Genomic DNA, 10,873 nt, shown 5'->3' on the forward strand with positions numbered 1-10,873 from the left:
GGAGGAGGAAGAGGAAGAAGAAATGCTAGCAAGAGTTTGGAGAAAGAAAAATAGCCCTAATTCACTGCTGGTGGGAATATAAACTGGTGAAACCATGATGGAAATTGGTATGGGGGCTTCCTTCTAAATAAGAAAATAAAAATAAAGTTATCATACAATCTAGTTATACAACTCTGGAATGCATTCAAAGGAATATAAGTTAGCATACCACAGAAATACGTGCATTTCCATATTAATTGTTCTACTCCTCACAAGAGCTAAGATACGGACACAGCTTAGATGCTCATCTACCAATCAATAGACTTTTTAAAATGTGATATAAATATACAATAAACTTTAAAAATTTCCAATAGCCAGGAAACATTGTATGGACTGAGTAGATGGTACTCCGTGTGTGTGTGTGTGTGTGTGTGTGTGTGTTGGCATATTGTGTATATGTGTGTATGCATGTGTACGTGAGTAAGTATGAATTTAAGAAAAAACTTTAAAATGCTAGGAAAAGTAATTTACTTTTGCACAGTGGATACAGTCAGTTTGCAAAGTTCCTGAAAATTTAAGTATCTTCTTTTGCAAGCCAGCTCGAGACATTGCTTTGATTCCTTAAGGGGCTCCTCTGCTGAATTCAAGTTTAACATTTTATAGAAAAATGTCACCTTCATTTTTTTGTTACTATCCAAACAAAATTGTGGATTTAATTTCTCCAAATATTTTTTTAATTTATAGGTAGATCGTCTATTAAATAATACCAAATAGAGCCTATATACTTCCATTTAAATTTTTTAACATATCAAGCCCATATTTTAGTTTAATGCATTTTATTTGTAATACAATTTATTTTAGATCTTTAAAAAAGGTTTATAGACTTGGAGTGTGGTACCTCATATCTATTATCCAAGTATTCAGAAGGCAGTATTGCAGTGAGTTCCAGGCATGCTTGAAATACATGATGAGTTTCATAGACTGGGATTTAGTGTAAGACTTTGTCTCTTAACAAGCAAAATAGAGGCCAGCAAGATGCCTCAGTGGGTAAAGATGCTTGCTTCATAAACCTTGTGATCTGTGTTTGAGCCCTGACATCCACTTAAAGTTAGAAGGACAAAACAGATTCCACAATTGGTCCTCTGACCTCCACATACATGCTGTGGCACTATGCACTCAGGAACACATGCCATGCACTCATACTTTTTAAAATAATTTTTTTTAAGTACAAAAACTAAATCAATCAAATCCAAAACAAAACAAGCATCTATGGATCCAAGAGGAGTCTGTGACATACAGAAAATGGTGTAATTTTATAAGGGTCTGGGAGATGCTTCAATTGTCAACTGCTTGCCATATAAACATAATGACCTGAGTTTGATCCCCTGCAACATTTTTTTAAACATAAGTTGTTGTAGAGTGTGCCTGTAACCCCTGAAAAGGCAGAGACAGGAGGATACCTGAGGACTGCTGGACAGCTAGCCAGTTTAGCTGAATCTGTGAGGTCTTGGTTCAAGGAGAGACCCTATCTCAAAAGCTAAGGTGGAAGGAGATTGAGGATGAGCACTTGCACGTACCTTAGGCTTCCTAGACATCCTCATATATGTATATAGCGTCCTTGTGTTCCTACATACACACACATTTGTTTTTTCAAAATGCCAGTAAAAGACGCCAGGTAGCCTTGTTTATATGTAGCTTGTAGACAAGTGGGCTGAAATGTCCTTGTTTAGATCACTATCAGTTTCTGCCCCCTTCTTGTTACTTTGATGCCTTTTATGACATTAGGAAATTTCAAACCACATAGAGATAAGGGCAAGTGCTATTTTTGCTATTTATCGAGTGCACAGTTTTGAGAAACTTAATTTACTTTTTTTGTGTGAAGTTTTTGAACTGTGTGACATATGGGTAATGAGGTATGTTTCAGAGGGTTATGGTGATGACCTAACAAGTGCTAGCCATGCATGATGGGTCCAGGAAACACTTGTTTTATTTCAGTATTGAAAGAGAGGGAGAGCATTTTGCGTCATATTATAACTGCTGAGATATTTCTGAATGGGTCCCGAAATTAGAAGATAAAATGACGTCCAGTTTTGTTTGTTTGTTTGTTTTTTACTTTCAGGAAGCAAGCATTGAAGTCTAGTGGAGTCAGCTGTACTGTATTAGTCTCAGCTCAAGGATAGTCCAAATGAGTTTGTAGAGTAAAGATGTTGATTTCTGGCTCACAGGTTTGGCTGTTGTGCTACTTTAATCTGCTCCTGACTCAAGGCCTTTATGGACTGTAGTCAAGATTCTGAGTGTCAAGCATTACCTCATTCAAATACACAGTCACTTCTTCAACTAAGCCCCGAGGGTAAGACACAGCTTCCAGGACATTGATGTAGTCGCTTTCTGTCTCTTTGTGTCTATGGATTTAGGAAAAGTTCTGTGGATCACCTGCATCTCCAACTCTCATTTGCCACAGGCAACAAAAACAAAACCCAAACGTTTTAAAAACTAATGGGAAGCCTGGCACTACTTTAAATGAGACACCAATGAGGTGATGTCTAGTTTAAATGTCATAAGCAAATTACTTATTCATGCCAGAAACTAAAGTATAGGCCTCACCATAGTACAAATGTTAACACATACAAGAGATCAATCTATAAAACTGTGACCTTTGGAGACCATGAATAGTTTCTTTTGGAGTCTTCATTCTGAAAAGTATTACTCTCCCATGTCCATTTGATCATGTAGTAACTCAAATTTAAATTGCCTTCGACTTTTCCTAGACAGCATGGGCTAATGAAAAGAGCACTGAATTTTACCTCAGACAGGTCTGAATCTGAATCTATGTTAATAAATAGCTGTGGTTAATTCCAGCAAGTTTCCCCAATCTCCATGTGCTTTAGCTGTGTCTGCTGTAAAAAGGAATATTAAAACAATGCACCCTGTAGCTAGGATATAACCCATAGAATGTTCTGTAATTCACTACTTACTGTTTTAAGAACACAAAACTGAAGAGAACTAAACCAAGAAGAGGCCATTACAATGCCAGGGTCACATTTATAAATTTCAGAAGACTAATTTGACTAATAACATCTTTATTTAAAAAGAAAAAAATCACTTTCACCCCTTCCAACACCCAACTACTTGTCCTGTTATTAATTAATTGATTGCTTAATTAATTCAGTTAATTAGTCAGTTTGAAGTAGGGTCTTGAATGTCACAAGCTGTTTCTGTACTTGCTATTTATCCAAGAGGATGATGGTCTTAATCTTCTGACCCCCTTGCTGCCACCTCTCAGTTGCTGGGGTTGGATGAGTACACCATGGTGGGCAATTTATGAGCTACTAGGGAGGGAGCCCAGGGCTTCATGTATGCTAGGCAAGCATCCTTCCAATCAAGTTACACCCACAGCCCTGCAACCACTGCCTTGAGGAATGATTTGAGTATTCACCATTTCTTGTTCTGATATCCTTAGTATGCTAAACTCAAATCTTGGGTTATTCCACTTTCTCACTTTTCATTTCCAAAATCAATAATCCTAAATCTACTGAAGAAAATAGGGACATTGTACAAATGAGTGTCCTGTCACATTTGAGTGTCCAATCTCAGGCGAGTTTCAGTTCTTTAACCCTGACTATGGCTCTTCTCTAAAACCCTTAGTAGTAATTCCAAAGCTTCTTCTTTTTTTTTTTTTAAAAAAAAGATTTATTTATTTTATTTATATGAGTACACTGTAGTTGTCTTCAGACCCACCAGAAGAGGGCATCGGATCCCATTACAGATGGTTGTGAGCCACCATGAGGTTGCTGGGAATTGAACTCAGGACCCTCTAGAAGAGCAGTCAGTACTCTTAACCACTGAGCCATCTCTCCAGCCCAATTCCAAAGCTTCTTATCTCACCATATCCCAGCTCTCTTAAGAAGCTCATCTCAACTGTTGGTGCACTGAGAAAATTAAAGTTATTTAGTACAGATAGTTTCTCTCAACTTTCCATGGGAAAAAAAAAACCCAAAAAACTAAAATCACCTGTATTTAAACTTCCTCTCCCACTGGCTCTGCTCCTTACTAGCTACAGCATTGGATGAGCCAGCTGGGGGAGGGCAGGAGATCTTGCCCCAGTGGTGTGGGTGAGCTGGTTGGCTGACCAGCTCAAATACCTCACAGGCCCAAATCCAGAACTTGGTGTTGGACCACCCCAACATCAACATTTATGCTATTGACAAGCTGCTGAAACAAGTGAAGAGCCCAGTCCTACAGATCCAAAATTATAGAATATCTATGACCCAGGGCAACAACAGGATATCTGAGAGGAGTCCCAGTAAGTATCTAATATTGATAGTGTAGCGGAAGCCAGAGACCTCCAACCAGAACAATGACTCTTTCCAATAAACATTTGCAAGCAAAGAAGTGTGGACAAAAAGGTACACTGTGGGACATATGACAAACTACAACTTCCACAATGAGATTTTTTTTTTCTTTTTGCAGGGATGTTGCAAGGGTGGATACAAGGGGACTGGGAGGTGTGTGAGATTAGGGTGCATGGTGTGAAACTCACAGAGAACCAGTCAAAAGTTAAAAACAATAAAAAGTTAAAACTAAACTCACTCTCCCTTCTCTCTTCTATTCTTGGAAGTTTTCCTTTTCCTGCCCAACTCTGATATCTATACCTGCTTCTGGTATCTACACTCACTAATTCTTCAGGTGCCTCATTCTACTAGCCATTCTGTCTCTGAAATTTTCAATATATCTCTTCTGTTACATTAAAACAAGTCCAAGTTGTTCTCCTTCTGAAAATGTAGTAGCCCACTCTGGTTGCTTTGTCCTACTCAGGCTAGTACCCTCTTACCACCTTTTCTTTATTTCCACAGATGTATTAGTCAAGGATCTCTAGAGGAATAGAACTTATAGAATGAATGTATGAATAAAGGAAATTTATTAGAATGGCTTACAGGCTGTAGTCCAGCTAGTCCTGCAATGGCCAGCTACTAACAGAAGGTCCAAGAATCTAGTAGTTGTTCTAGAAGTCCAGTCGCAGCTGGTCTTCAGTATCTGCCAACATCCTGAAGAAGTAGGCTCCAATGCCAATGAAGAAATGGACTTGTCAGCCAGAACGAGACCAAACAAACAAAAATCACAAGCTTCCTTCTTCCATGTCCTTTATATAGGTTGCCAGCAGAAAGTGCAGCCCAGATTATAGGTGGATTTTTCAACTGCAAATGGTCTGGATTAAAAGTGGTTCTTCTCATTTCAAATCACTTAATTAAAAAAAAAAATCCCTCACAGATGTCCCCAGCTGCTTGGGTTTTTAATTCATTCTAGATGTAGTCAAGTTGACAATCAGAAATAACTATCACAACAGACCTCCTAAAATTGAGCCACACCATTGTCTCCAGTTCCTTCCTCACTTCTATTTCCCTCAAAGACTATTATAATGCATTGCTCTATACCTCTAAACTTCCATTGAAATTGCTCTTCTATTGGAAACTGGTGGACTGAGCTGTAGCCCATGAACTATTTGATTTGCTCTTGGGCTGTGCCGATTTTATCTCTTTTTGTTGTCCTTTTAATTCCTAGTAACAACCGAAGCTACACCTATAAAATCTCACCTACATGAGCTATATAAGGATGACACACTAGTGGACATGCCAAGCTGGACGGGGAGAAGCCCATGTGACCTCAACTCTACACAAAGAACTACAGGCAACTGAGAAAAGCTGGGGGCGGGCAGGAAAGATAGTCTTCCTCAGTACCCTGAGCACAAGACTTGCTGATATTTTATTCCTTTTCAATTCCGTGTGTGTGTGTGTGTGTGTGTGTGTAAGAGAGAGAGAAAGAGAGAAAGAGAGAGAGGAGGAGTGTGAGAGCACATGTATGTGGATGCCAAAATGTGCTTGTGGTGATCAGAAGGCAGCTTGGAGAGATTGGTTCTATCTGGGAATTGAACTCATCTTGTTGTCAAGACATCTTGATCATTTTCCTTTACGTTCCAGTTAATGTAAGAATTGATAAAATGTGTAAGATCACCAGACTAAGATATTGGGCTAGGTGATTTAATTTCTGTCCTGTAAAATGTATATGTAAAGTATCTCAAACAGATTTTTTTTTAAGATTTAAAAAAAAATGAAATAAAACCTCAAAACATCTGGGCACGAAAAAAAAAGATATTGGGCTAGGATACAGAAATTATAACTTGCATTAACATTAGCTTTAACATATTATTGATAGAAGATAATTTTTTAAAAAATACCCAAAAACAAGAGAAACCTGCATTTATTTTTCCTATTCAGCAGCTTGAACTGACTTCATATATTTTGACTTTCTGTAGAGAGCAAAGCTCTAAGGAAAGAATGAAAAAAGAGTAAAGTTGCAAGTTTTATGAGCAGAATCTCAGACTCCCAGATGGTACCTGAGAGATCACCTCGTCCATCTATCTCACTTTACACATAGACAGTGAGTGAGACCAAGAGAAAGGGAAATTCCAGTCAAAGCCGGAAATATTTATTTATTTTCCAGCATGCCCCTCATGTATGCAATTGTTTTGATTACTTGTTTGTGTCAGGTGAGAGAATCTGGCACTCAGGCCAAGGATCAGTCACAACCCTTCAGAAGACTGCAGGATGGCCCTAGTCTACGCTTACATTTATATGGCTGCAATTCAGAGACTATAGACCTGCACTTTCCCAGAGGAACTTAAATTGGAGCCAGAGTTTCTGTGGGCAATAGTTGAACAACTAGCAGAGATCATGTGAATGACTACAGAAGATTATGTAGATCTTTGTACAAAATGGGCTTTTGATAAATATTACTCTTTCTTCAAACCTGGCGTGTCCCAATTTGAAGCCCTATTTTATAAGTAGAAATTGAAGCTTGGGATAAGAAAGATTGCAGAGGAAGATTAGGCAATATTTTGACTAATTAGTAGTTTTGAACCCTAGAACTACACAGTTACTGGCTATATTTCACACACAGATACAAATGCGTTGTAAAAAAAATGCTCGTCTATTTATTTATACTCCTAATTTCTGGTCTTAATAATAAACTCCTGGAAAGTTTCAAACCTAGCAACTGCTTATCTACCCTATTAGTGGATAATACCACTGTTCTTCTTTTTCACTCCTTATTTCTTTGCTCATTAGGGATAAGAAAGGAAGTGAAACATAAATCTCTACATTTACTTAATTATCATGGGTGCTGATAAGTCTTGTGATTAGGAAAGAGGCAGAAATGAGTGGATGAAAGTGATTGTAGGGCTTCCCTGTAGAATTACACTTAATCCATACCTTGCCTTACTCCCATGACCTGAGTTATTTAAGAATTGGCTCTGTGCACACATTTTAGAAAGAGGTGACTATCATAGAGGGTACCGTGCTACCTCTCTGCATTTATTAAATAAGAAAGAAAATGGTATAGAGAAGTAAGACTGTATTTGTAGCAGAAGAGTAATCTCATTTTTAAATCCTCTTCAGTTGTTGAATTATAAAAACCAAATGGCAAAATATACCTAGGATGGCATTCCTACAAGCACTTCTGCAGTCTGTTATAAAATGAAATTATGCTTGTGGGACTTAGACAAAGCTGGCATGGCTTGTCTCTTTTTAGACAAGTGGCTCAAAAATGCCATTTTGCCTTTTAGAGACAAAAGAGGCTAGAGCAGGGGTTCTCAATTAACTTCTTCAAACAGAAACTGGAAGCTACTGTTGATTTATATGAGTGCGCTCCTTCAGCTGATGGGCCCATTTCCTCGCATCATTGGCATCTTACTTCAGAATGAGTGGGCTTTTCTAATAAGCATCCCATTTGGACTTTGTTTGCCAAGTCATGCCTAGACTTTCAAGTTTATTTTCTTAAGCCACTGCATTATTGCTCACATCTCATGCTGAAAAGGGGAGGCGAGTAGTATCTGTCCACTGGAAAACATTAATAAAAGACCTTTAGGATACCACTGTTGAAAAACAAAGTCTCAGATGTTTAGACGTGCAACTGCTAAACCAGACAGGTAGGACTTTTGCCAGATTGTTACTCTATGAATTGTGCCCTAGCAACACATATAGGTCATACATAATACATGAAGATGTGATCTGATAGAATGCCTACCATTTACCTCTGTATTTCTTTTCTGTTATTTAATATATGGGAGGGCCCTGATGTAAAACCACATATAGTGTATTTTTTTTTCAAGCCAAATCAAAATCACAACACTTCTTTCAATTAAAATAAAAACCAAGAAGGCTAAAGAGTTAAAGAGAAATGCAAATAGAAAGAATAGCCAGGAATGTGTTTCTTGTATCATTCTGTGGTAGATAGCAGGACTGTAAATTATGCCTGAGTTAAGATTTTAGTGTGTGGAAGCAAATAAGGCAATGCATCGTTTATAAAATTTACATTGTTAAAACCAAATTTTAGACAGTTTGGGGGTAAAACCTTGAGCCATGAAATTGTTCAATGTATTCTCATTCCTTTTATCCCTACTAGCAGCAGTGGCCCTATGACATTATAATTAGAGGAAAGTTAGTTAGAGAGTAGTTTGATAGCTAGAAAATAGGTTTTAGATTAATTTGTGTGTTGTGTGCTTAAGCTGTACATGACACCAACATTTTTATACCTGTAAGGACAAGAGTCTTTTAAAGACATTTGAGAAATAGTGTATTGTGCAAACTCATTCTTTAGAAAGACGATAAAAATAGTAGAGTCTCCATATTGCAGTATAAATCCTTTACTTAAAATGGCTGCCAGAAGTTATCTTAAAGAGTTTGCCAGTTAGCTTGCTTCCTATAATTCATATTAAGTCACATTAATTTTTTTCTAAGGCTCTTAAAAAAGGAGAGCATGGCTTCCTTCTAACCATCAATGATGGTACAAAATATGTCACTATCCCATTTTTGCTATTTCAAGTTATAGATGCTGTCTCTTTGAGCAAGAATGAAATCTCAGCATGTACTTGTGTGGTTATGGAGACTTAATTGTTCTTTCACATCAAAAGTTAAGTAACTCAGACAAAAAGAATTAGAAGTCATTTAAACATACGATTTATTTAAGCTGCAGGGTGATGCTATATTCCTTATAATGATCTTTAGTAAATTCTTTTTTAAAAAAGGTTTTGCCTCTGTTTCTTTAAAAAAAACTTTTTTGGTATGTGTTTCTGTATGTATTGTGTGTGCTTCTGTAGCTAAGTGTTTGTTGTGTGTTTATAGGCATACATACGAGTCTGTGTTTGTGTAAGCCCAATGTTGATGTCAAGAGCCTTCAGAGAAATCACACTCTCTTATTTATTGAGACAGTCTTGCAGTCAAGCCCAGAGCTCACTAGTATGTTTAGTCTAGCCACCCACCTTGCTCAGGAATCTCTGATGTCCACTTTCTCAAAGCTAGAATTACAGGCGGGCTACCATGCTTACATGGCATTTACTTGGGTGTTAGGGATTCCAATTCTTGTTCTCTTGTTTGGATAGCAGGTGATTTACCAGCTTAACCATGTCCCCGGCTCCATAAACTATTAAACAGCACGTTAAGAAAAAGAGAGTATATTTTTTCTGTAACACTTTATTATCAAATTCTTCAAAGCTATTCATTTTTTCCCAAGCCTCACTGTAACCAGCTTTATTAAAGATAATTTTCATAAACAACCATGGTATTCCAGGCAGGACATGGGCAGACAAGCAACAATATACAAGAACTTCCAAATTCCCTTCTTGTATATACTACCAAAATCAGAAAGCCACTGTAAAACCCAATGAAGTCTCCATTCAGTGCTTTGAAAAGGGGGAAGTAGCTTAGAGTGAGGGTTGACATTTCACATTAAGGATGTTGTTTTAACAACTTTTCACAAGCCGACCCTGACTTTCAGGAAAAGAACATGGCAGAATTATCAGTCTGAAGATCCACAGTGTTTTATAGAAGGAACCAGCGCTCTTCTGAGAACACTCAATGAAGTCACTGCAAAGTCCACATCACTCAATGGACTGGGAAACCAATTTTGGGGGCCAGGTTCCACCAGGTCTCTGGTTTTTAAGGGAATTAAGTCTATGTTGATAGTACAGGGGGAAGAGGATATAAAAGTGAATTTATAGTTTTCCCAGACCACAAGGCATTGTTGTGCCTTGGTGGCCACCTAGGTCAAGACCAGGATATCTCTCCTGGGAGCCAACAGGAGCCTTCCAAAATTATCAGGGAAAGAGTTTTTCTGTCCTCAATCCAGTTTGGGAGAAATTTTGTTACTGACACATGATCCTTCCCCCACCCAGTAATGAAGTGTTCTGTGTGCTAACAATATAGCTTAAAAAAAAAAGTAAAACGAAATTCTGCATTTTTATAAAACTTGATGAAAAATAGTATTTCAAACTGTACAGTCACCAGAAGTACACAGTTATCAAAAATGCACACACGTCACTTGGCATCTCCAGCACCTTCAGCTTTCTGTGCCAGGTCTGTTTTGGCATCTCCATTTTCTACAGGATTATTCACATCCTTCCCGGCATCGGCTTTCCCCTTCTTCCCCTTTGGGTACCTTCTCTCCCTTCTTCGCGGGGCCTTTTTAGGTTTGGGCTCTGGCTTTGGAGGAGCAGGTTTAGCAGACAACCTTGCAGATCTTCTCTGTGTCCTTCACCTTGGTTTTGTCTCCTTTAGCATCCCCTTCAGCCTTTCTTTTGGGCATGGTGGCGGGAGGAGACGTCGGCGCTGAGCACGGGGGTACAGCTGCGCACAGGTTTGCTCCGTCCGTAGTCTTCCTCCCTGCTTCCTCACACTGCTCCAAAACTATTCATTTTTAAAAAATCTTTAAGTAAGTTTAGCACAGGAATAGGTTAAGTACATAATTAAAAGATCAAATAGCAAAAAGAAAGGTTTGTAGTAATAAGAAGAAAAGCAATTCTCCCGTGCCCACACCTCATTACCCTCAATCTTGCTCCTTAGTT

At 38.2% G+C, this 10,873-nt stretch overlaps 1 pseudogene; it reads right to left on the reverse strand.

The window, feature by feature from the left end:
* Positions 1 to 10,191: 10,191 nt before the first annotated feature.
* On the reverse strand, positions 10,192 to 10,614 carry LOC110287397 (annotated as a pseudogene).
* Between the last annotated feature and the right edge of the window lie 259 nt (positions 10,615 to 10,873).

This window comes from Mus caroli, chromosome X (assembly GCF_900094665.2).
Source record: "Mus caroli chromosome X, CAROLI_EIJ_v1.1, whole genome shotgun sequence".
NCBI lineage: Eukaryota > Metazoa > Chordata > Mammalia > Rodentia > Muridae > Mus > Mus caroli.